The sequence below is a fragment of the Sapajus apella genome, unplaced genomic scaffold (assembly GCF_009761245.1).
Source record: "Sapajus apella isolate SASKATOON/1434 unplaced genomic scaffold, GSC_monkey_1.0 scaffold6, whole genome shotgun sequence".
Taxonomy (NCBI): Eukaryota; Metazoa; Chordata; class Mammalia; order Primates; family Cebidae; genus Sapajus; species Sapajus apella.
The window spans coordinates 45,868,741-45,894,836 of NW_022436946.1; the positions used below are offsets into that span (position 1 = coordinate 45,868,741).

Genomic DNA, 26,096 nt, shown 5'->3' on the forward strand with positions numbered 1-26,096 from the left:
GCCAGATATAGGTGACAGAGGGATGGAGGCAGCAAACCACACTGCCATGTATGTACCTATGCAACAATCCTGCATGATCTGCACATGTACCCCAGAACCTAAGGTACAATATAAATAAATAAATAAATAAATAAATAAATAAATAAATAAATAAATGGTAAGAAGTAACAGTTGCTGGAGAGGTTGTAAAGAAAGAGGTACACTTTTACACTGTTGGTGAGAATGTCAATTAGTTCAACCACTGTGGAAGACAGTCTAGTGATTCATTAAAGACCTAGAACCAGAAATACCATTTGATCCAGAAGTCCCATTAATAAATATATACTCAAAGGAATATAAATTATTCTATTATAAAGATACGTGCATGCGCTATTCACAATAATAAAGACAAGGAATCAACCCAAATGCCCATCAGTGATAGATTGGATAAAGACATGGATGGAGCTGGAAGCCATTATCCCCTGCAAACTAACACAGGAGCAGAAAACCAAGCACTGTGGAGCTGAACAATGAGAATACATGGACACAAGGAGGGGAACAACACACACCTGCCTGTCGGGGGCACAGAGAGATGAAACACAACAGGATAAAAAGCTAATGCATGTTGGGCTTAATACATAAGTGATGGGTTGACAGGTGCAGCATATCACCATAGCATATGTGTACCTGTGTTAACAAACCTGCATGTCCTGCACATGTATCCCAGAATAAAATAAAATAAAATAAGAAGTTTCCAAGTTGTTAAAACTCTGAGGGAGAAAAATATTTTTTAAATGGCTTCCAGCAATACATTTTGGGGAGAATTAAAAGAGAGTTTTCTCCCATCAATGTAATTTGCTCTTGATATTCATTTTCATTACATTCTGCAACATACTGATTGTCTCCGCAGTACTGCCTTAACTAAATAACAAACCTTGGGGGAGGAAAAAAACATTAAAAATAGCCACACATCTGCTTTCAGCTTCTCCATTATTACCGAGAATGTTCTAAATCACCTTGTGTCTGATGACATTAAATCAGAGAGAACAGGCAAAGGAGGCCATGTCAGTACACTGATAATGCATCCACCATACTGTCAGGTTGGTTTATATTCTGTCACTTTCTATTTAAGGGGCACTAAATAGACCAATTTTGATCTAGAACAAGTTTGTAAAAGTAATTCCACTTTTTGTTTTCTTGTCTGTAACAGCAATTAGTTTATAATAACAAATGCAATACCATAAATGTCTGACATTTTTTGTTGAATACATTTTATTGTGTTTGTTTCTTTCTAATTTTATTTTGAATCTTTTAAAACATACAAGATAAGGATAAAGATGATTTAAAAATCTCCCAAGCTAAGCCTTATCAAATTTAGATCCTAGTTTATTTTCAATATACTGGGTCTATTTATTTTCTAAACTTAGGAGAGTTTACTAATCCTTTCTAAAATTTAGTGTAAATTTTTAGATTTCCAAAGTAATGCATTACTGTAGAGAATTAGGCAATGCAAAAATATACAGAAGAAAATAAAGAGTACTTCAAAGATAAGCATCCAGAAATAACAATCACTATAATTGTTTTAAACATAACTTTCCAATTATCCATGTGTATGTTTGTATGTGTATGCTCAAGTGTATATCAGTCATGGTCCAGTCAGGAAAGAGAGATCACACAGTAATCTGAACAGAAAAGAAACACTATGAAGATTAATTATTTACAGGCAATTAGCTACTAAGAGAGAATAAAAGACAACTGTAAAAAAAGGGCGTAGAGCTGAGGGAAAGTGACCAAATAAGAAATCAACATGACAGTATCCTCCCACCCTCCAAGGATAGAATCCAGATGCCAATGGAGGAGGCACAGCTCCAGCGTGCAAGATGGCAATAAGGTTTATTGTGTTAGTCGGAGACAGGGCTGGTCCACAGCTGGTGGACCAAGACAATACCCCTAGTTTGCAACTACTGGAAAGCGAGCACTATTTTGTGTCTGTGGACAACTGCCTAGTCAGTCCCTCGGAAGCACACTCAGTAAAGCACACTAGAATCAGCAAAAGAAACATCTTCCTTTGTCAGTGTTTCTCCAGCAACTCAACCGGTAATGGAGTGATGTTTCCAACATCTAGCTCCATTGTGACAAGCAGGGCAATAAGGCATTGACTGGAAACCTGAGAGGCAATAAATCATGAAAACTGGAAGAGTATATCCCCTTATTTTACAATATAGTTTAAATCTCCACATAGTATTTCATTACAAGCATCTTCCATGGAAATTTTGTGCATGCTATATATGTGAGGTATATACAGGACATGCTTTACTAGTCCATTTAAATGATCTCTGTGAGAAAACACTGATTCCCTTTTTCTTTGTTGCTTTGGCAATTTCAGTTGGTCCTTTTACCTGATGGGTTTTCTGCCATTGTTAATCAAGACTGTCCTCATATTTGCCTTTGCATTTCTAGGAAAGAAGTCCATTCTCTTAAAAGTTTTGATTCTGAGAAAGTACATCCTAATGCTGCCTTTTTGGGGTATTTTAGATCACAAAGCCACAACCATCATGACAGCACTCTTTGTACGTATTTGACAGTAAGTATAAACCTTCTAATGATAATAGTCTCCTATGCCATGCACATTTTTCCCGTGGAATACTTGGGTTGGAAATATTATTTCTTTTTTTACATTGAACTTCATTTATAAATTTCAAAATTATTATTTCTCTTGAGACCTTTGGTTATTTGATGTGTTATCAAAATGAAGAAAATAGTCCTTATACACACATATCAAAAAGGAAGTAAATCTATGGAATGGGTTTGGCTGTCTTTTAAAAATGCAGTATTTACACATGAGCTATATCTTCAAGGTATCAACAAGTTAAATGTGTATTTCCTTTACATGATGTGCAGAGCAGAATTTATATTTAATCAATTAAGCATTGTGAAAGGGCTTCAACAGTAGCCATGATAATTTTTTTAAGTTTCAATGACAGTTACAAATATGTAAGTCAATTAAAAAGGAATTAAAAACAAATAAATCTGGTTTAATGAGCAGTTTGCATGGCTATGATATCTAATATCACGAAATAAGATGAATTAATATAAAAATTACATTTACATATAAAACAAGTTTATAAATCTCAGTTTATAGTCTACATTATGATAAAACAAAAAGAAAAATTCAATACCATAGAGCAATTCCTAAAAAGTATGAGTAAAAGAGGCAAGATGTGTCCTGTTACAATGACTGCCACTCAAACATGAAGGAGCTGATAAAAAATAAATTCTATTCTTACCCCAATATTTTGATATATTAGCTATTATTTGGTATGTATGCTGTGTTTGTGTGATTAGATAGACATAAAACATACAAAAATATATATAATATTCTCAAGATTTTTATTCCTTACTCCAGGAGAGACCTAAATTTTCAAGATTTAAAAGAATTTTACTCAATTCCTTCAAATCAATGGTTGGTAGAACCTCCACAGCTTTCTTTCCACCGGTTGCTATCAGTTTACAGAACATAACATACTTACCACTTACATTGTCTCCTGGCACCTCCTCTCAGATGAACTGTTTTTTGTGTGTGCAGTATTAAATCAGATATCCATTAATGCACATATGCATATAGGTACATGTGCCATCTTTGTCCACTTTTCTCCAGAAGTGCCACACTGATCCAAATTACTATAGTTTCTCCTTAGAGTTCATCAGGAGCTTCCTCATTAATTTTCTTGCAATTACTCTATCTCCCCTCCCCAGACATCACCCACACATCAGCTATGGTGATTTACATTTTACTTCAGATTAAATATTTTCCCTTTCCATTTGAAACTATTTAATTGTTTTCTAATGCTCTTTGATGAAGAAAAACTCCCCAAATGGAGCTGCAATTTCACATCACTTTGCTAGAGAAGATGAGATCTTTTCTATATCCCTCTCCTGATCCAACTCCTGCAATCACCAACCTAAGAGACGGAAGGGTCAGTGCCAAGCCTGCTGCTCTAAGTGACACAGCACCTTGTCCACAGACTGGTACCTCAACATGCTGGCACGTCACAAGGGCCTCAAGCTCCTGATCTTCCTGGACACCTAAGAGACTAGTGTCCTGGAATGTTCAGCCATCTAGAATAGAATTGTTATTTCTCTCATATATTTCTCCTGTTTGCTAGTATTATTTCAAAGCTGCTCTCCTTCCTCCTCCTTTAAATGTTCAGTCTCCTTTGAAGTTTGTGTGATTAGACTTTATTGTCTTTGCTGCTAACAACTACCAAACTCTGTTCATGGACGACTCAATTATTATTAAGTCATTTTAGGACTTGACTTACTCTCTTAATCTTTCTTAGAATCATGTCACCATTATCATTATCGACAATTTTAAAATCAATAGTTTCTCTCATAGTTCTTCTATCTAAACTTCAATGATTTTTTCTTCCACCACTTATCAACTGTCTATGACTATGGTTGAAACATTAATAACTTCTCCCATTCTGAAGTCTCAAAGATAATAATTTCTTGTTCTAGTACTTGATAGAGTAATTCCTATCACTTGTCATTAGGGATTGTAATTTAAAACAAGGTACCACTATACAACATTTAGGAATGATAAAATAAATTTCAGGCTACAAGTTATTACTCTATAGTATTGAATTTTTCTTTGTGTTTTATCATAACATAGATTATAAACTAAGATTTATAAAGTTGTTTTATGTGTAAATGTGATTTTATATTAGTTACTCTTATTTAATAAATGATGTTGGGAAAACTGGCTAGCCATATGCAGAAAACTGAAACTGGACCTCTTCCTTACACCTTACACAAAAATTAACTCAAGATGGATTAATGATTTAAATGTAGGACCTAAAACCATAAAAACCCTAGAAGAAAACCTAAGCAAAACCATTCAGGACATAGGCACGGGCAAAGAATTTATGACTGAAACACCAAAAGCAACGGCAACAAAAGTCAATATTGTCAAATGGGATCTAATTAAACTAAAGAGCTTCTGCATAGCAAAAGAAACTATCATCAGAGTGAAGAGGCAATAAGTGAAATAATTGTTAAAACAAGGTACCACTTATTAAAATTTTTGCAGAATAAATGAAATTTTTTGCAATCTATCCATCTGACAAAGAACTAATATCCAGAATCTACAAGGAACTTAAACATATTTATGAGAAAAAAAAAAAACATCAAAAATGGTCAAAGGATATGAACAGACACTCCTCAAAAGAAGACATTTAGGCAGCCAACAAATATATGAAAAAAAAAAAAACTCATCACTGGTCATTAGAGAAATGCAAATCAAAACCACAGTGAGATACCATCTCACGCCAGTTTGAATGGCAATCATTAAAAAGTCAGGAAACAACAGATGCCCAAGAGGATATGGAGAAATAGAAACGCTTTTACACTGTTGGTAGTGTAAATTAGTTCAACCATTGCAGAAGATAGTGTGGCGATTCCTTAAGTATCTAGAACCAGAAATATCATTTGACCCAGTAATCCCATTACTGAGTATATATTTAAAGGATTATAAATCATTCTACTATAAAGACACATGCACATGTATTTTTACTGCAGCACTAAGTCACAAGAGCAAAGACTTGGAACCAATCCAAATGCTCATTAATGATAGACTGAATAAAGAAAATATGGTACATATACACATGAAATACTATGTAGCCATAAAAAAGGATGAATACATGTTCTTTGCAGGGACAAGGGTGAGACCAGAAATCATTCCTCCCAGTGAACGAACAGAGGAACAGAAAACCAAATACCACATGGTCTTACTTATAGTGGGAGTTGAACAATGAGAAAATATGGACACAGGAAGGGGAACATCACACACTAGGGCCTGTTGGGGTGTGGGGGGCTAGGGGAGGGATAGCATTAGGAGAAATGCCTAATGTAGATGATTGGTTTAGGGGTGCAGCAAACCACCATGGCACGTGTATAACTATGTAAAAAACCTGCACATTCTGCACATGTATTCCAGAACTTAAAGTATATACAAAAAAAAAAAAAAAAAGAAAAGAAAAAGAAAAAGAAAGAAAAGAAAAGAAAGAAAATTGAACCAAAAAAAAGAAAATGTGTTTCTACAGGAGTTTTTATTTTTAGAAAGCTGACTATAATAAGGACATGTCCCAGGGTTCTAAAACAAGGATAATAATAATAGTAGTAATAATAACAATAATAATAATAAAGCAGCACTACAAGCCTTTAGGACATTGAAGCATTTAAGATCCCTGAAACTGACTATAGCAATTAACAAATAATTAAAATGAAAAATGAAAAGCCTACTTTCTTGCCTATTAAGATTCAGCCACAGAAGGAAAGAATCTTCTTTTCTGTTCTTTGCAATGTAAGCTTGTTACTTTCCTAAGTTTATGCACAAGCTGTTTGTCTACATGAAATGCTCTTTCCATTTTTCTTACCCTGAATATCTCTTTCATTTCCCCCCCATTTATCTAACGCTTCAGAAAAACTTTGTTTCCCCTTACAAGCCATTTTCAGCCAGAAAACCTGCTGTATCCATCATTTCAGTCCATTTGAACTCTCTGCATGGTACTTAACATTACCTAACATTGTTTTGCTCAAAAAAAGCTTTAAGTTTTATTCACTGGTCCCATCTCAATATTCCAAAATAACTAATACCAATTAGAGTTCATTATATATTTATTGATCTCCAAGAATGCAGAGAGTGGATGTTAACTGTTCTTACCACAAAAATGATAACTATGTCTAGTAATGCAGTTGTTAATTAGCTAGATTTAATCATTCCACAATGCACATATATTTCAAAGCATCATGTTGTACAGAACAAATGCATATAGTCTTATCTGTTAATTTAAAAAAGAAAAAAATGAAGGAAATTTTATAAATTTACACACACACACACACACATTCATTAAATGAATGAGAAAATGGATGAATGACTGATGAGCAACACTGACCCAAATCCTCTCTCCTCACATCATAAACCACCCCCAGCTCCAGCAACAGTGGGGTTCCTTTTAGTACACCTTAAAGTGTTAGGCTCTCTTCTGTATCAAAGGTCTTTCACACAATGTTCTCTCTCTGCATGTAACACCTTTCCCCTATATTTTCTACCTCACCCAATAAAATTGTGTTTATCCTTCAAATTCCAGCTCAAATATCCCCTCCTCATGGGAATCTTCTCTGTATTCCATGACAAGGGAAATTTTTCATTATAAAGTTTCATAACAGGATATGCTGCTCTTTTGAGGGGCTTATCAGATATTTAGTTTTCTTTTTCAATTATTTTATTTTCATGTTTCTTGGTAACAGAAGTGTAAGCTCCACAAGATTGGGACCGTGTCTGTTTTATACTCAATTGTGTCTCCATCAACTAGACAGGAATTTGGTCTTAACTCAGAATGTATTCTTGAGTTCCAAAGACTCAACTTTGGAACTCATTTAATTGTCTAATTGAAAGCAAACGTTTAAATTCCTTAAAAGCAATCAATAAATCCTCAGCCTGAGTCTACCTACTTCCTTTCATAACTTGTGCGTGCGTTAAGTCTATAATTAGAGCATTTCGAGCTCTAATGGACCATGGACAGCAACTGCTTAGACCAGCCATCAGATCTCAAAAAAGCAGGTGGAGGGCGGACATTAGTGAAAGAGCAAAGCTGTACCAATGGTTCAGTAATACTTATCCATACCTGGTGCTTCCAATAGTAGTTGACTAGAAAAAAACTGGAGGTAGCAAGACTAAACTCCCTTGCAGTTTGAGGGCCCACGTTCATTCTGGTGGCAGGCAGATAATTTCTAAGGCATCTGACCCTCACATCTTATGATGTGTCTTTTGTTGTCAACAAATAGGTCAAATATATTTTTTTAATCTCTGCCCCTTGTTCCATCCTTTGCTCCTGTTGTATCTTTTAAATAAAACTCCAGATTAGACGGGAAATGGAGGCTCTGCCTGTTTTCCAGAAAACACTGTCTAGTAGGTCCTGGTTCTACTCCATTATAATGGATTTTGTTATTTTTAATGAAGTGATAATTGATAATGAATCAGACTTTTAAAAATATCAGTTGAACTAAATAAAGAATATTTGTCATAGTATTTGTTCTCATTTTGATTTTCTTTAAATTATTGCTGGTCAGCAGAGTAAAAATAAAAAAGAAAAAGAAAGCATTTTACTGAGGAGTTATAGAGACCTATTTAGAATTTCTGAGTCACTTGAGCTCTATTTGGCAGCAGAAAATGGGTTTGGAATGAGTCAATAATATTTTGCTTTGAAAATAGATAAATAAATTTGGCTTTCTCTTACCTAAAAAGAAAATAATATCCATAAAAGGAGAATTCCACCAGATGTCAACATTTTGGGGGCACCCAGCATATACCCAGGCACTTGCCATATGCTATTTCATTTCATCTTAACAGTAAACCTATAAATTTTATTATTATTATACTTGAGACTCAAAGAAAATAAATCTCTTGGTAAAGTAAGTGCCAAATTGAAGTTTGAACTCCACATTGATTTTTTCTGCATGAACAGAAACTTTCAGAAAGAGTCAAAAACAGTAAGATTAAACAATGACCTTTGCTAACACGATTAACATCTGTTGAACAACAAGAACAAACAAGCACTATAATAAGCAAATGGGAGATTATGGAGTTTATTTCTGACACTCTCTGGTGGTGCATCTAAACATGATAATTCTAATTTAGCAGTTACAATAGCCAATTGTTTACTTTGCAATTCAAGAATATTCAGGAAATAGAATATCAGATGTTTTCATTGTGAAGCTTATAAACACCTGGCTGTTGTCAATCAAAAGCGCCTTCACAGTTGATTGCTACAGCTTCATCCATCTGTACCTGAATAATGTTTGACACAGGATTTACAGTTAGGTATTGAGCCATAAGTTGCTTCTATAATTTCTGCCAAAGACTAAATCTCAGAGTAAATGATGAGATTATCATTCAGCATGCATTTTGTTTAGTGTTTAACATGCCTCAGATGAAATCCACTAAGACAGTTCTCTGATTTTGTGTTCCACCTTCTCTTTATACTGTCTTTACATGCAACCTAAATGTGGCCTTCAGACTAAATGGACTCTAGAAATAATATTGACCTGAGATAAGATAATTTTATGTAATGCTATGTTATGTTTGGAATTTCAAATATTTTGATATTAGATTTTACAGCTCTGTAATGTATTCAGCATGAAAGTGAACTATTTTTGGAATCATTGTGCTGAAATATAACTGTTGGCTTTGGTAGAATAATTTAGCCTTAAGTGAAGCATATTAAAAAAGACGGCTTTATTTTGCTGATGTTTGGGCCTCAAAAGCTCTTGAGTGTGGCAAAATTTTGTTAATGACTTTCAGCTACCATTTGCTTCAACTTTTAACAAAATACTTTCAATGCAAATGTTAAAATATGTTATACAATTTTAAGAATTCAAGTAGATACTTATAGATATAGAAATTCCAAATAGGTGAAACAGAATAAAAAATTATGAAACAGATTAAGAAAAAATAAGAATCAAGTGAATTATAATGGTTCTATATAAACCATTATATAGAAGTCTAACAAACCAGTAAGGAAAAAATAAAAAATGCCAAAGGACATGAATAGGAATTCATAAAAGAATAAATATGTAACACAAATAAAATATGGAAAACATTTAATCTCAGTAATAATTGAATATATGCAAGTGAAATCTATCACATAATATTTTAACTTGAAGTACAGATTTTAAAATGGATAACATTTATTGATAAAGCTATGGGGAAATGGGCATTTCATGCAGATGAGTGAGAGTATAGTTTGGTACAAACCTTAAGTTTAACTTGAAATAACTGTCAAAATTCTTAAATTCTGTCATAACATTTCAGTCAACTTAATGCCAACTCTGTATCTAGATGGGTCCAATTCTAGATGAGTAAGACAGAGCTATCAAAGCAGCAGGTTATTAAGTTACTCAACATTTTTCATGGTCCATGGTTTCTTCCAAGCAGCAATATCTTCAGAAGAAATTGGCAAGGAAAACAGATAATGAATTCTATTGTATATTACTTAGACTTGTTGGATCACAGCAGCTTAAGCAGCATGGAGACTATGTTGAAGCTTTTTTATTTTTTATTTTTATTTTTTTTTTAAGATGGAGTCTCACTCTGTCTTCCAGGCTGGAGTGCAGTGGCACAATCTCAGCTCATTGCAACCTCCGCCTCCTGGGTTCAAGCAATTCTCCTGCTTCAGCCTCCTGAGTAGCTGAGATTACAGGCGCTTGCCACCACATCTGGCTAATTTTTGTATTTTTAGTAGAGGTGAGTTTTCACAATGTTTGTCAGGCTAGTCTTGAACTCCTGAACTCATGACCCACCCCCCTCAGCCTCCCAAAATGTTGGAATTACGGGCGTGAGCCACCGCGCCTGGCCTGTTGAAGCTTTTATATGTGTTAAATCTTCTTGTCTTCATTTTCTATGTGCATGTTTTGCAGAGAAGCTAACTAGACTAAATGTGAGCCTACCTTTATTGTATTATATTTTACATGGTTTTATTATTCTAAATGCTATTACTAGAAGGCTGGAGTCATATTGTCTGGGTAATCCAGAGTGGAGTTTGATTTGCCTTAATTAAACAGAGAAGTTTTTTTTTTCTATCAGGTGACATTTTTACTGTTTTCTTGACCTTCCCTCATATTAAACAATAAATTTGCTTTAGAAAAGCTTTAGGTTTGCAGAAAAAAAAATGAAGATAATACAGAAAGTTTCCGTGTACTTTACATTCAGTATCTCTGATTATTAAAAATCTTATATTTATATGGTATAATACATTTGTTAAAAATAACAAACCAATATTGATACTCAAGTCCAAACTTAATTCAGATTTATTTAGTTTTTACCTTATGTCCTTTCTCTGTTTCAAGATTCCATCCAGGACACATTTTCTTTAGTTGTCATTTCTCCTTAGGCTCTGCTTATCTGGAACTGGTTCTCAGACTTTTATTTTTTTGATGACCTTAACAGTTTTGGGGAGTACTAGTTAGGTGTTTTGTTCAATGTCCATCAGTAGACATTTACCTGATGTTTTCTTCATTATTATACCCCCATTCCACAGGTAGAAGCCTGGCTCCCACCATTCACAATCCATTTACTTAATTGTCAAATTCTAAAATACTAGTTTCAGAATTGTTAATCCTTATTCCCATAGGAGTCCCACTTTATTAACTGAAATACATATGTATAGCTTGTTTTGCCTTAATTCTTATAAACTCAATTGATTTCTCAAATTACCTAGGAACCTACTTACTCAGCTCCTTTCGCCCTTATTTCCTTCAATGAGACTCTCACATACTTATAATATAGTTTGATTCTTTTGTCACAGTCTGAATTCTACACTATAATCTCCCAACTTTGTAATTTTTTTTAAAGAACAAACATTAAAAATCACTATTTGTGTAGTGAAGTTCTATGTGTTTCATAAATACATTTCATAAACGGATAGTGTCATTTATGTGCCATTTTAGACTCATACTTTACAGGTTTCCTTCCATAAAAATTTCCTGGTCTTTACCTATTCAATAACCATGCCCCAAATTTTGACAGCTCATGGTCTGTTTTCCATCTCTGCAGTTTTACCTTTTCCAGAATATCACATAAATGGTCATATATTGTAGCCTTCTCAGAGTAATTTCCTTCACCTGATATACGTTCATCAATCATTCATGTCTTTGCATGGTGTGTGATTGCTAATTCTTTTCTGTTGCTGATTAATTATTCCATTGGATGGATGTACCACATTTCATTTATCTATTGAAGAATATCATACATGTTTCTGGTAATTATGAACAGCTGTGATTTCTCCCTTCAGAAATGAAAGAGAAATAAAGATATTCTTAGATGAAGAAAAGCTAAAATAATTTGCCACCAGCAAACCAATCTTTAAATATTTACTACATGAATTTCTTCAGACATAAAGAAAACTATAGCAGAAAAAATATTTGGGAAGTAAGAAAGAAGAACAATGAAAAGTGAAAATACAGGTTCATACAACTCACTTCATGGGTTTTAGAAATTGTATTTGGTAATTGAATCACAAATTACTATGCCATATGATACCAAGACAATGATATTTAATATTAATAGTAGGGAAGGTAAGAGGGTATTAATAGAACTGTTTCCAAAATGTACTCAAAGTGGCAAAATGTTGACATCTGGAGGGTATAATAAGATTATACACATATAACCTTATATCCCAGAGCAAATACTATAAAAACATACAAAATAATACACTTAAAATTACTATCTATAATATAAAACTCTAAAAAGTGTCCAAGTAGCCCACAGGAAGATAAAAAACAAGAGAAACAGATGAATGAATACCAGAGGAAATAGAAAACAAATCATAAAATGGCATAATAAGCTCTAACCAGTCAATACTCTTCTTAAATGTAAGTGGCTTAAATACATGACTCTCAAGAGACTGGCAGAGCAGTTTTCTGTTGTTGTTGTTGTTGTTTTTTAAGGAATGACCCAACTATTCAACTACATGATTTTAACAAGAAGCTCTATTTTCGCTTTTAAATTATCAAGATAAGTAAGTTGACAGTAGAAAGATGGGAAAATATATTATTCAATGTTAATGAAAAAATAGAAGTAGCTGTATTAACATCTGATAAAGTAGACCTCAGAGCCAAGAAAATTGTGAAACAAAAAAAGAACGTGTAATGATTAAAAGATCAAAGATCAGTCTACCAGGAAGATGTAATTACCTTAAATGTGTACATCTCACATATTAGAGCCTCAAAATATATGCCGCAAAATTGTTATAGCTGAAAGGAATGATAGCAAATCACTCCTGATAGCTGAAAACTTTAAACATCTTATTTTCAGCAACCAATAGAACTACTGGGCAAAAAAAAAAAAAAAAAAAAAAAATTAGCAAAGATATAGAGTAACTGAATCAGCCAATAAAATCCACATGACATTTATAGAACATTCCAACTAACAACAGTCAAATGTACATTCTGTGATGCATCCATGGAATATTCTCCAAGATAGGCAATATTCTGCGCTATAAAACTTTAATACATTTAAAATTTGAAACCTTACAGGTGTACTCTCAGAAAACATAGAACCAAATTGGAAATCAAATAATAGGACAAAACCTAAATACATAAGATATTAAATTACATGATTCTAAATAATTGAAGGATTTTAAAAGAAAATTAACTATGTGTAGAACTAAAAGGAAAGCAAGTTGCTATATATCAAAATATATGAGATGAAGCTAGTGCTGGGGGTATATTTATCACACTAAATGTTTACAGCAGAAAAGATTTTCAAAATCTTAAATCAATAATCTAAATCTGTCCTCAAGAAACTAAAAAAGAGAGAAAAAGAAACCCAAAATTACCTAAAGAAAGAAATAAGACTAATACAAAAATCCATGTGATTCAAAACAGCAAGGGTAAATATAAGTGAAAAAATATAATTCTTCAAAAAAAAGCAATTGATAAGAATCTTGCAAGACTGACATAAATAAAAGGAAGGTACAAATCAACAATGAAACAAGGTATATCATGAAAGATACTATAGCTATTAAAAATAATAAATACTATGAACAACTTTATACTCTAAATTCAACAAATTATAAGAAACTGATCAATTCTGTGAGAAGTAAAAACTCCAAACACCAACCAAGATGAAATAAACAATCAGAAGTGTCTTATAATCATAGAAGACATTTAATTTATAAATTAAAAACTTCCTGTATAAAAATATCCAACCCCATTGGCTTCACTGGAGAAGTCTACCAAGCATCAAGAAAGATGTCACACCAATTTTATACTATCTCTTCAGAAAATAGAATTCAATACTACCTTGATACCAAAACCAAAGATAACACAAAATAAGAAAACTATAGATCAATATCTCACATGAACGAAGGAAGTAAAACCCTCAACAAAATATTAGTAAATAGAACCCAATGACATACAAAGATAATCATGTGCCAGGATCAATTGGAATTATTCCATTTATAAAAGCCCAGTACAACATTAGAAAATCAATCAATATAATTTCATCACATCAATAAAGAATAATTGTATGATCATATATAGTAATGCAGAGAAAATCATTTGACAATATCTGGCACTCCTGCATAATGAAAACACTTAGCAAACTTAGAACACAGGACAACTTCCTGAATATTTATAAAGAGCATCTACAAAAAACCATACAGCTATCACCATACTTAATAGTGAATTATTGGACACTTTCCCCTAATATAGGGAACAAGGTAAAGGATAGATACTCTCACAATTCTTAATTAACATAGTGCTGAAAGATCTAGTCATTACAATAGGAAAGAAAAAAAAATTAAATGGTACTTTGAAAAGGAAGAAATAAAATGGCCCTTATTGCAGCTGATATGGTAAGAAATTACAAGGAGTCTGCAAAAGTACTCCTAGAACTAAAATGAGTTCAGAAATGTTGTAGAGTAAATATAAACAAATAAACATTAGTTACATTTCTATACTGATGATGATCATGAAGAAACCTAAAAACACAATACTACTTAATTTTTAATTTCTCCAAGAAAATATGTTTTTAACGTATTCACTGATAAAAACATATTTAAAGAATTTTTATGTTGAGAATCAATAATTGCTTTTGAAAAATCAAAGGCCTAAATAAGTGAAAAGATATATGTTCATGAGTTGGGAGACTCAACATAGTAAAAATGTAAATTCCCTCCAAATTGATTCATAGATTTTATGCATTTCCTATCAAAATCTTAGCAAAAATCTATACTTTAAAAAATAAACACACACATTCTAAAATTTATATTGAATAGCATGGGCCCTAGAATACCTTATAAATTCTGTACACAAAAGAATAACATAGGAGGAATTATTCTATGCAATATTACAGATTACTATGTAAGTACAGTAATCAAGACAGTATAAGTGGATATTGGTGGAAGGACAAACATTTCAATGAATCGAACAAAATAGAGTTTTCAGAAATAGACCCACACAAATATCCTCAATTGCTTTTTTTTTTCTACAAAGATGCAAAAGCAATTCAATAGAGAATATAAAACCTTTTCAACAAATGGTATTGGAATAATTGGGCTTCCATAGTCCAAAAAAATGAAAATTGTCATAAACCTCATACATAAATAAAATTTAACTCAAAATGGATTAAAGACATAAAAAGCATAAAGTTTTTAGAATAACAACATGGAAAAATATTTGGAATCTAGGACTAGGGCAAATAGTCTGACTTGAAACCAAACACATTGTCTATAAAAGTAAACATTGACGAATCCTAACCATCAAAAGTGAAAAATCGGTTTTGTGAAATCCAATGTGAAAAAGATGAAAAGACAAGCCATAGGTTCTGAGAAAATATTTATAAACCACATATTTGACCAAAAACTAGTGTCTAGAATATATAAAGAACGTTTGAAACTCAACAGTAACAAAGCAACCTATAAAAATGAACAAAAGACAAGAACATTTAAACCAAGAGGATATACAGTTGGTACATACACACATGAAGAGATGTTCACCATCATTAGCCATCAGGAAAATGCAAATTAAAACCAAAGTGAGACATCCTTACACATGTTTTAGAATGGTTAAAATAAAACATAGTAATGACACCAAATTATGGCAAGGATGCAGAGAATGTGAATCACCCTTAGATTGCTATTGGGAATGTAAAATGGTACAGCATTTTGCATTTTATCTGGAAACCACTTGGTACTTTCTTACAAAACTAGACAAGCAATTATCATTCAATCTAGCATTTGCAATCCTGGGTATTCATCTCAGAGAAATGAAACTGATGTTCACATAAAAACCTGTATATGCATGTTCACAGCAGTTGGAAGGAGTCCAGATGTTCTTTTAAAAAACAAACAAATAGATGAATGGTTTAAAAACTGATGTGTGTGTATACACACACACACACACACATACACACACACGTATCTCCTATATATTACGTTATATTATATATTACATTATACTACTATATATTACATTATATCTATATAGTAATATTACTCTGCAACATAAAGGGATGAAGTAATGATATAGGCAACGATTTGAATGAAGTCCCAAGGAAGTATGCTGAATGAAAAAAACCCCGCAATTTTACATAGTATGTGGTTCCATTTATAGACGGTGTTTTGTTGTTGTTGTTTTGAGACTGAGTCTTGCTCTGTTGCCCAGGCTGGAGTGCAGTGGTGCGATTTCTGCTCACTGCAACCTTTGCCTCCCGGGTTCAAGTGATTCTCCTGCCTCAGCCTTCTATGTAGCTTGGACTACAGGCCTGCACCACCACTCCCAGCTTATTTTTATATTTTTACTAGAGACGGGGTTTCACCATGTTGAAGTGAAGAAACCTGAGAAATAACAAAGAAATCACTAAATCTAAAAATCACCAATATTGGGACAAAATAACATATGCCTCTTTATAAGATATATGTAGAAATATGTATCACTTCTATTTTATTCCCGACCGCAACATATAATCTAAATTTAATCACAAGGAAACAAGCAAGTTCAGATAAAGGGACATTCTATAAACTATCTTTTCCTAACTCTCAAAAATGTCACTGACAAACAAGGAAATGTTGAGAACACATTCTAGAATAAAGAATGCTAAAGGGCCATAAGAATGAAATAATGAGGTGGTCCAGGTTTTGATCTTGGTTCAAGAAAAGATCGTTATAACAGAAATTATTGGAATAATTGATGAAATTAAACACTGATGATAGCTCAGAAAATAATTTTGAACCACCGATAATTTTTTAGTTTTCAAAATTTCACTTTTAGGAAATAGACACTGAAGTATTTAGGGATAAAGAGATATTGTTTTTCTAACTTATTCACAAATAGTTCAGCAAAGTAAAATAATTTGTGTGTGCGTGCACTTGTGCATGCACATGCAGGACCTTATATATAGGACAAGAAAGTGAGGAAAAGGAAAGAGAGAGAAAGAAAGAGAGGAAATGATTGAAATTTGAACAGTAGTGAATACAGGTAAAGGGCATATGGGAATTCTTGTACCAGGCTTACAACTTCTCAGTACATCAGAAATTATATCAAAACAACTAGTTATGAAAAACATGTAGTGTATTAGACAATTAAGTATCAGCAAAAGTTCTCTAGGCATGGACATGTTCTCAAATATATTTTAAAAATGAAAGTTATATGAAATGGCATAACTCACACACAAAATTTGCACACGTTTTAGCAATGATTGTAGGTAACAGTACAAACTTTTGTTATTTCTTTTTCTTTTGCTTGTCTCTGATTTCTCTGTTTGAAACACATTTTGTTTTTGCAATAAAAATATCTTTAAAATTATATAAAAGCAAAATACTCTCAGTATATATATTCCAGGAATAAATTGTTTTTTAATGTGTTCTTTTAAGGTGTAACTTTAAGTATTGTGATATCAAACTTTAGAGTGGAGACTCTAATCCACTACTTAGCAGTGGTAACCAAGAATGAATTTATTCTATCCCTGTTATTTAGTTTTCTCCTCTAATAGTATTAATATTGATTCACTAGAGTTATGTTGGTGTGACACTAAAAATTAAAAAAGGAAAATATTTGTTAACTCTAACACAAATGTTCACAGAAAATAAACAGTACAAAACCAGTGTTACAAAACACACACACACATACACACACACAACACATGCACAAACCAAAATTAAATTTAAGACATTTATTCTTGTTATGTAAAATGAAATAATTAAAGGGATTCTTCAAATCTTAAACTCTCAAACTAACACACAAAACATTCAAGATTAATGTGTATAAAATAAATTTTGGCTTGTTCATAAAGCTTTAGCATACTATACTTACTTTTCTGGGTTTTGTCAGGTATACAAGTTATCCAATGTTAAATGCAATCTGAGCACCAAATGGGAATTGAATAACCTTTTTTTAAATGGGTAAATGGAATAATAATTCAGACATTATTCTTTATGAATATGTTAACAAAATTTTAACAACTGCCAAATTCCTTTTATAATGACACGTTTTAAGTCAGCTGGGTATAAGAATATATTACAAAGAGATGTCAACCTCTTACCAAAAGGTCACAGTTCATCCCCAGTGTACCACTTGCCCTTAAAAATGCATTAAAGGTAGTAAGTTATAGAGCTTTCAAGGCACTCAGCAAAGAATTTACGTGTGAAAATTTAAGAAGTGGCAGTCACTCAACAGTGGAAGAATTCTATAAAGATACTGAATGACTGAGTGTAAGTTTCTCTCTGTAGCGCCTTTCTCAAGCACCATTTTATACAATCAGCATAATACGACTTCATAACTGGTTTATATGAAATATTTATACTCTGCAGCTTTTCACATTAAATTATTCTTGTTTCCACTAGGTAGTTCTTAAACTGCAAATTCCCACTGTAACAATTGATATAGGATCATGTGCTTCCTTTCTTTTCGCTGTTGCTGAGGAGAGCAAAACAGAATTACACTCTTCTCTGAATATGCAACCTTTGTGAAAGTACCCTGTTTTCATTTCTTTAACTTTCTGAACAAATTAGGCTATACCTTGCATTTGTTTATCTTTTAATTTGTCAAATTATAGAAATAAGAGAGCTATGTCTATTTGAGAGTCTGCAACACACACACACCAATCCCCTCTGTATTAATCCTATCACTGTATTCTTCATACACAAGTATGTAAAACTTAATGACTAGTGAAATAAAAAGAGTTCAAAAGAATCATTTATTTTTAAGCCAGACAATAGAGGAGACAGAAAAACTGAAACATGAATCAAAGTTAATAAAATAGTGTAAGAAAGAAACTTATTTTACAAATTGGCCATGTAGTAAAATACAGAATATAGGAAGAATAGTTGGAATTTAATGTGGTCTCTAAGCAGCTTGAGATACTGAACTCATTTTTACCTTCTCATAGAAAAAGAAAGAGAATAAATCTAGGTTGTAAGAGGAGCAGTGAAAATTATCATTATCATCAACTATTTATTGAGCACTGTCTATGTGCATAGATTCACAATTACAGTCATTGATCAAAAGCAGGTAAGGTAATGCTGACCTTGGAAAATCTCAACATGGTGCAAAAAGTAAACAAGCAACTACAAGTAATTCTTTATGTTCTAAGCCACAGTTCAAACAAGGACTTTTTTGGAGGCAAAGGAGAAGTAATGGGGACAAATTATTTTATTTAAATGGAGAATACATGATTAGCATGCTTTTGAAGTATGAGTTCATGTTTTGAGTACAGTTTCATGCTGCATGCCAGTTTCAGATTCTGTTTCATTGTTTTATAAATTTACCAACATTTGCTTAGTAATGAGACTATTTTTCTCTATTCCATCTACTACTGTAGCTTACCCTGTATTTCTATGCTTCATTATTCAAAATATTCTTTCACATATGCATGTCTTTTCCCTAACCTGCTTTCTAATATGTGAAGCTATTTTATCAGATAAGAAAACTTCACTTTTCCAGTTATAATAACAATCTCTTAGCAATGGAAGGTGACTTCCAATTCCTTCCACACATAGAAATTTATTCTAAAACCTGATAATACTGTTTAGAATGTTACTACTCCTAATGAATATGAACCCTTTAGTGGTGATGTCTTAGTACTGTAATTCTCAATGGGTGATGAAAATGTGATTCCCAAACTCAGTATTACTTAATTAACCATAATCAAACATTTTAGGATAGGATTATAATAAAGACTCTTATGGAGTCAGGCTGCACAATCCCAAAAGCTATACTTGATTTTTGTAACCCAGAGTTATAAATGTAATTTTGTAGTTTCCTGTTCCCTTTGATATTTCCAGTTTTTATATGTTTTTGAATGCCAACATAGTATGATAGAAATAAGGATCATTGGCATATTAGCTCACATGTATATTTCTTGAAACTTGAAAAAAATTTATCTCACATGTATAAAGATGAGAAATTTTTGTTTATGTATATAAGTCATATCAGAAATTCTCATGGGAGGTGAAGAAATGTGGCTTTGTTCAAGCCAAGTCATTGCATCTGATCATACAGAAAAAGCATTGTTTACGTGTTTTTACAATGCATTATTCTATCTGTAATATTGCTTGCAGTATATAAGCGGTTCTTAAATTTTATGCTTTTATTGCACTGTTAGTTTAGCTACTAAAGTATCATAACCCACAGACACCCTAAGGCTCTCCTCCTGTGAATACCTTAGTTCTGAAAGATTGTTCTCCATACTGATGCTCTTGCATGATGGAGAAAGAAAGTACTCCAGAGGCAAACTTTCATTTTACAGAAGAACACATTTAGGTTCTGAAAAATAAAATAAACTGCCTAATCTCACACAGATAATAAATGAGTGCTCTCTCCCGGACTAGAATTCAAATGTATTGGCTTGCAGTCCACTCTTGATTTCATTATTCAAGTATATTCAAGATATTACTACTAGTCAAAGTTTGAAATGAATTTCTAAACTCAGTCTTCCTTGGTTTTAACACTTTGTAAGTTTTCAGAGATGCTCAACACATGTTGTTTAGAATGATCTGGGGAAAGCATGGATTTGTGTGTCTGGCTCTCTCTGGATTGATTCAGCCTACAGAGTCTTTTATTTTTGGAACTTAGACTTTTATTACAAATTAAATGGTAATGCACTGGAGGTAATACTAATTAATGAATTCAGCATTAGCTGTTGAGAATATCACTCTGCTTACTGTGATGAGGAAGAAGAGGTCTCTACCACATTGGACTTCAATGATTTATATCTGGAGATTTACATAGATTTATATCTGGAAGGGAAAGTATCTAATTATCTAGGTCCCAGAAAGTTCTAAGTTGCTTAAATGAAGTCATTGAAAACCATTCATCTAGACAGCTGAGACTGTTGAAAAGGAGGATTGGAAGCAGGGGCTGTTGGCAAATTATTCCTACTTCTGGGGAAAACCTTGTGAACTTTCAAGTGAGGTAATTATCTGCTTTGACTACCTAACAGTATCTTCCTGACTCTTTGTAATTATCTGATGCCTGGCCAGATTATTATTATTTTTTTAAAGTGTACATTATAGGCTAGGCATGGTGGCTGACACCTGTAATCCCAGCACTTTGGGAGGCCAAGGCTGGCAGATGACCTGAGTTTAGGAGTTCAAGACCAATCTGGCCAACATGGTGAAACCCTGTCTCTACTAAAAATACAGAATTAGCTGTGCTTGGTGGCACATGCCTGTAATCCCAGCTACTCAGGAGGCTGAGGCAGGAAAATCTCTTGAACCCGGGAGGGGAGGGCTGGAGTGAGCCGAGATAGTGCCATTGCATTTCGGCCTGGGTGGCAGAGCGAAACTGTCTTAAAAGAAAAAAACAGTACATCATATAGTTAGGGTAGCTAAAAAATAAAATGAAAAGATAGAAATTACAAATTACTAATAGCAGAAATAGAAGAGGGGAGTTAGGGGATTTCAGTGTAGTTCCCACAGACATTATAATAATAATAAAAAAATGCTACAAAAAATTATATGCTCTCAAATTTGATAAGCTCTAAGAAATCCACCAGTTTATTGAAAGATACAACCTGCCAAAACTCACACAGGCACAAAAGAAGAAATAGGGAATTTACTTTTCTTTAATTTTTTTTAACTTGCATATGTCAGAACAGAAAGTAGACAATCTAAATAGTGCCATATTTATTAAAGAAATTGAATCAATACTTAATAGTGAAAATAGAAAAAAGACAGGTGGGCTTACTGATGAATTTTGATACACCTATAAAGAAAAAAACTACACCAATTTTTATGTCTTTTAGAAGACAGAGAAGAGATTACTTTTTTCCTTCTTTCTTTTTTTTTTTTATTGTACTTTAGTTCTGGGGTACATGTACAGATCATGCAGGATTGTTGCATAGGTACATACATGGCAATGTGGTTTGCCCCATCACCTATATCTGATATTTCTCCCCATGTTATCCATCCCCACCCCCTGCTATCCCTCCCCTAGTCCCACCAACAGACCCCAGTGTGTGATGCTCCCCTCCTGTGTCCATGTGTTCTCACATGTTCAACACCTGCCTATTGAGAACATTTGGTGTTTGAATTTTCTGTTCTTGTGTCAGTTTACTGAGAATGATGGTTTCCAGATTCATCCATGTCCTTACAAAGGACACGAACTCATTGCTTTTTATGGCTGCATAGTATTCCATGGTGTATATGTGCCACATTTTCCTTATCCAGTCTATCATCGGTGGGCATTGAGGCTGGTTACAGGTCTTTGCTATGGTAAACAGTGCTGCAATGAACGTATGTGTGTATGTGTCTTTATAATGGAGTTGCTGGATCAAATGGAATTTCTATCTCTAGGTCCTTGAGGAATCACTGCACTGTCTTCCACAATGGTTGAACTAATTTGCACTCTCACCAACAGTGTAAAACTTTTCCTATTTGTCGACATCTTCACCAGCATCTGTTGTCTACAGAGTTTTTAATGATCGCCATTCTAACTGGCATGAGATGATATCTCAGTGTGGTTTTAATTTGCATTTCTCTAAAGACCAGTGTTGATGAGCATTTTTTCATGTTTGTTTGCCTCAAATATGTCTTCTTTTGAAAAGTGTCTGTTCACATCATTTGCCCACTTTTGAATGGATTTGTTTGTTTTTTCCTTGTAAATCTGTTTTAGGTCTTTGTAAACTCTGGATATTAGCCCTTTGCCAGATGGGTAGATTGCAAAAATTTTTTCCCATTCTGTTGGTTGCCAGTTCACTCTAATGATTGTTTCTTTTGCTATACAGAATCTCTGGAGTTTAATTAGATCCTATTTATCTATTTTGGCTTTTGTTGCCAGTGCTTTTGGTGTTTTAGTCATGAAGTTCTTGCCTATGCCTATGTCCTGAATGGTTTTGCCTAGGTTTTCTTCTAGGGTTTTTATGGTGTTAGGTCTCATGTTTAAGTCTTTAATCCATCTGGAGTTAATTTTAGTGTCAGGTGTCAGGAAGGGGTCCAGTTTCTGCTTTCTGCACATGGCTAGCCAGTTTTCCCAACACCATTTATTAAACAGGGAATCCTTTCCCCATTGCTTGTTTTTGTCAGGTTTGTCAAAGATCAGATGTTTGTAGATGTGTGGCATTGTGTCTGAGGCCTCTGTGCCATTCCATTGGTCTGTATCTCTGTTTGGTACCAGTACCATGCTGTTTTGATTACTGTAGCCTTGTAATGTATTTTGAAGTCAGGTAGTGTGGTGCCTTCAGCTTTGTTCTTTTTGCTTAGGATTGCCTTGGCTATGTGGGCTCTCTTTTGGTTCCATCAAGCTACCAATGACCCTCTTCACAGAACTGGAAAAAAATACAGTTTTTTTTTTTTTTTTGAGATGGAATCTGGCTCTGTCATTAGGCTTCTTGCCTTGCCTCCCAAGGTGTTGGGATTACAGGCGTGAGCCACTGTGCACAGGTGAGACTACTTCTTAATGTATTCTATGAGGACAGCATTCCCATTATGCCCTAATCAGATAAAGACATTATAAGAGAACATCTCATGAAGGTAGAGAGTAGAATGGTGGTTTCTAGAGGCTGGGAAGGGAAGTAGAGAAAATAAAGAGAAATTTACTAAGGTGTACAAAAATACAGTGAGATAGAAAAGAAGTTCTAGTATTCTATAGTATGGTAAGGAAATATAGTTAATAATTATTTATTAAATATTTCAAAATAGCTAGAAAAGAAGAACTATAATGTTTCCAACACCAGGAAAAGATAAATGTTGAGATGATGACTATTTTAATTTACTCTGATTTGAGCATTACACATTGTATATATTTATGAAAATATCACATGTATCCCTAAAATATGTTTAACTATTATACACCAACAAAAACTTAAAAAAGTAAAAAAGCTACAGACCAAAATCTCTCATGAACATAGATGCAAAGTAGGATTGTCCCATGTTTATAAGGCTGGTTAAAAACTTAAAAATTAATTAATGAAATTCATTACATCAACACTCTAAAAAGATCATCTGATCATATAAATAGATGAAAAACAAAAGTACTTGAAAAATTCAACATCCATTCAGAAAAACTATAAGTAACCTTGGAATAGTGGAGAACTTCCTCAACTTGATAAAGAATATCTGCAAAAATCCTACAGCTAACATAGTATCTGTGATGAGTCAAAAGAAACAAAGCCCTGTTATGAAGGATACATCATCTTATGTGATGATTGTTGAGACTGCATTCTAAACAGTTACAACTTAAATAACTAGACCGAGTTTCTGAATTAAGGAATGTCAAAGTCAAACTTGATCCATATAATAAAAATATTTAGGAAAAATCATGGCATTGTTACTATTTTTCCTTTATTTGTTAGCTCTACTGCCTCCATCAGCAAAGTAGAAAAATATCTAGTCATTTCTTAGTATTTAATCAACCGTACTGAAAAGAGAAAGAAGATGTTTAATTCTCTATCTCTTCACTATTAAGTAGGTTACCTGGGAATGATTATTATAGATTATTATTCACATCTCACATCCTTTACAATTATAACTCAAAGTGAATTATAGGCCTACATGTAAAACACAAAACTGTGGAACTTCTACAAGTTTGAAACCTAGATGACCCTGGGTATGGTGATTATTAACATCAGAGGCGAATCCTTAAAAAAAATTGATAAACGGGACTTCAGTAAAATTATAGATTTCTGCTTTGTGAAGGGCAATGTCAAGAGAATGGAACAAGAAGTTACAGATTGGGAGAAAATTCTTATAAAAGACATATCTGATAAAGGACTGTTATTCAAAATATGCAAATAAATGTTAAAATTTAATAATAAGAGGTCAGCCACTGTAACTCAAACCTGCAATCCTAGCACTTCAGAAGACTGAGGCAGGAAGACTGCTTGAGGCCAGGAGTTTGAGGCCAGCCTGGGCAACATAGTGACATCTCATCTTTACAAAAACATAAAAATTAATAAGAATACAAACAACTCGATTAAAAACTAGGCCAAAGATCTAAACAGACACAACATGAAGAGGACATACACATGGTAAATAAGGATACGAAAAGATGCTCCACCTTACATGTCATTAGGGAAATGCAAATTAAAACAACAATGAGATACCACTGCACATCTATCAGAATGGCCCAAATCCAAAACACTAAAAATATCAACTTCTCATGAGGTTGGTGAACAGGAATTCTCATTAATTACTGGTGGGAATGCAATGTTACAGTCACTGTGGAAAACATTTTGGCATTTTCTTACAAAACTAAACATCCCCTTATAATACAATCTAGCAAGCATGCGCCTTGGTATTTACCCCAAAAAGAAGAAAATGTATTCCACAAAAAACCTGTGCATGGATATTTATAGCAGCTTTATTCATAATCACCAAAACTTGAAAGCAACTAAATGTCCTTATTAGGTGAATGGGTAAATAAATGGTGTTACACGTAGACAATGAAATGTTATTCAGCACTAAAAATAAATGAATTATCTAGCTCTGAAAAGACATGGAGGAACCATAAAAGCATATTACTAAATAAAATAAGCAAAACTGAAAAGTGTTCATACTGTGTGATTCCAACTATATGACATTCTGGAAAAGGCAATATTACGGCATCAGTAAAAATGGTGGGTGGTTGTCAAGGCTAATCTTGGAGGGAGGGACCCACAGGCAGAGCACAGAGAACTGTTAGGATAGTGAAAATATTTTGTATGTTACTATAATGGAGGATATATGCCATTATATTTTTGTCAAAACCCATAGAATCTATCAAAAATGAACACAAATGTAAACTTTGGGTGACGATGTATCAATATATGCTCATTGATTGTAACAAAATGCTCCTCAGGTATGAGATGTTGATAATGTGAAATTTGGGGTCGGGGGCAGGGGGATATTCTAACACTCTGTGTTTTTCACCCAGTTTTTATGGGAACCTAAATTTTCTCTAAAATCAGTTTATTAGAAATGCATTATAACATTTTATATTTAAATGATAATAATTTTATACCTGGAGCATAAGTAAACTCAGAACTAAAATATATGGAGCACTTTTCATGTGCAAAGAAATTATCTAAATACCTTAATAATGCTTTTTGTTATATTTTGAGTGTTTATGGTCTGACAGGCATG

At 33.3% G+C, this 26,096-nt stretch overlaps 1 long non-coding RNA gene across 1 annotated transcript; it reads right to left on the reverse strand.

Annotated features, from left to right (window-relative positions):
- Positions 1-312: 312 nt before the first annotated feature.
- LOC116549061 lies at positions 313-25,228 on the reverse strand. Its single transcript, XR_004267695.1, has 4 exons — positions 25,038-25,228; positions 3,747-3,753; positions 2,411-2,414; positions 313-324 (listed from the first exon to the last, which is right to left on the reverse strand). It is a non-coding gene; the product is annotated as an uncharacterized LOC116549061 (long non-coding RNA).
- Positions 25,229-26,096: the final 868 nt, after the last annotated feature.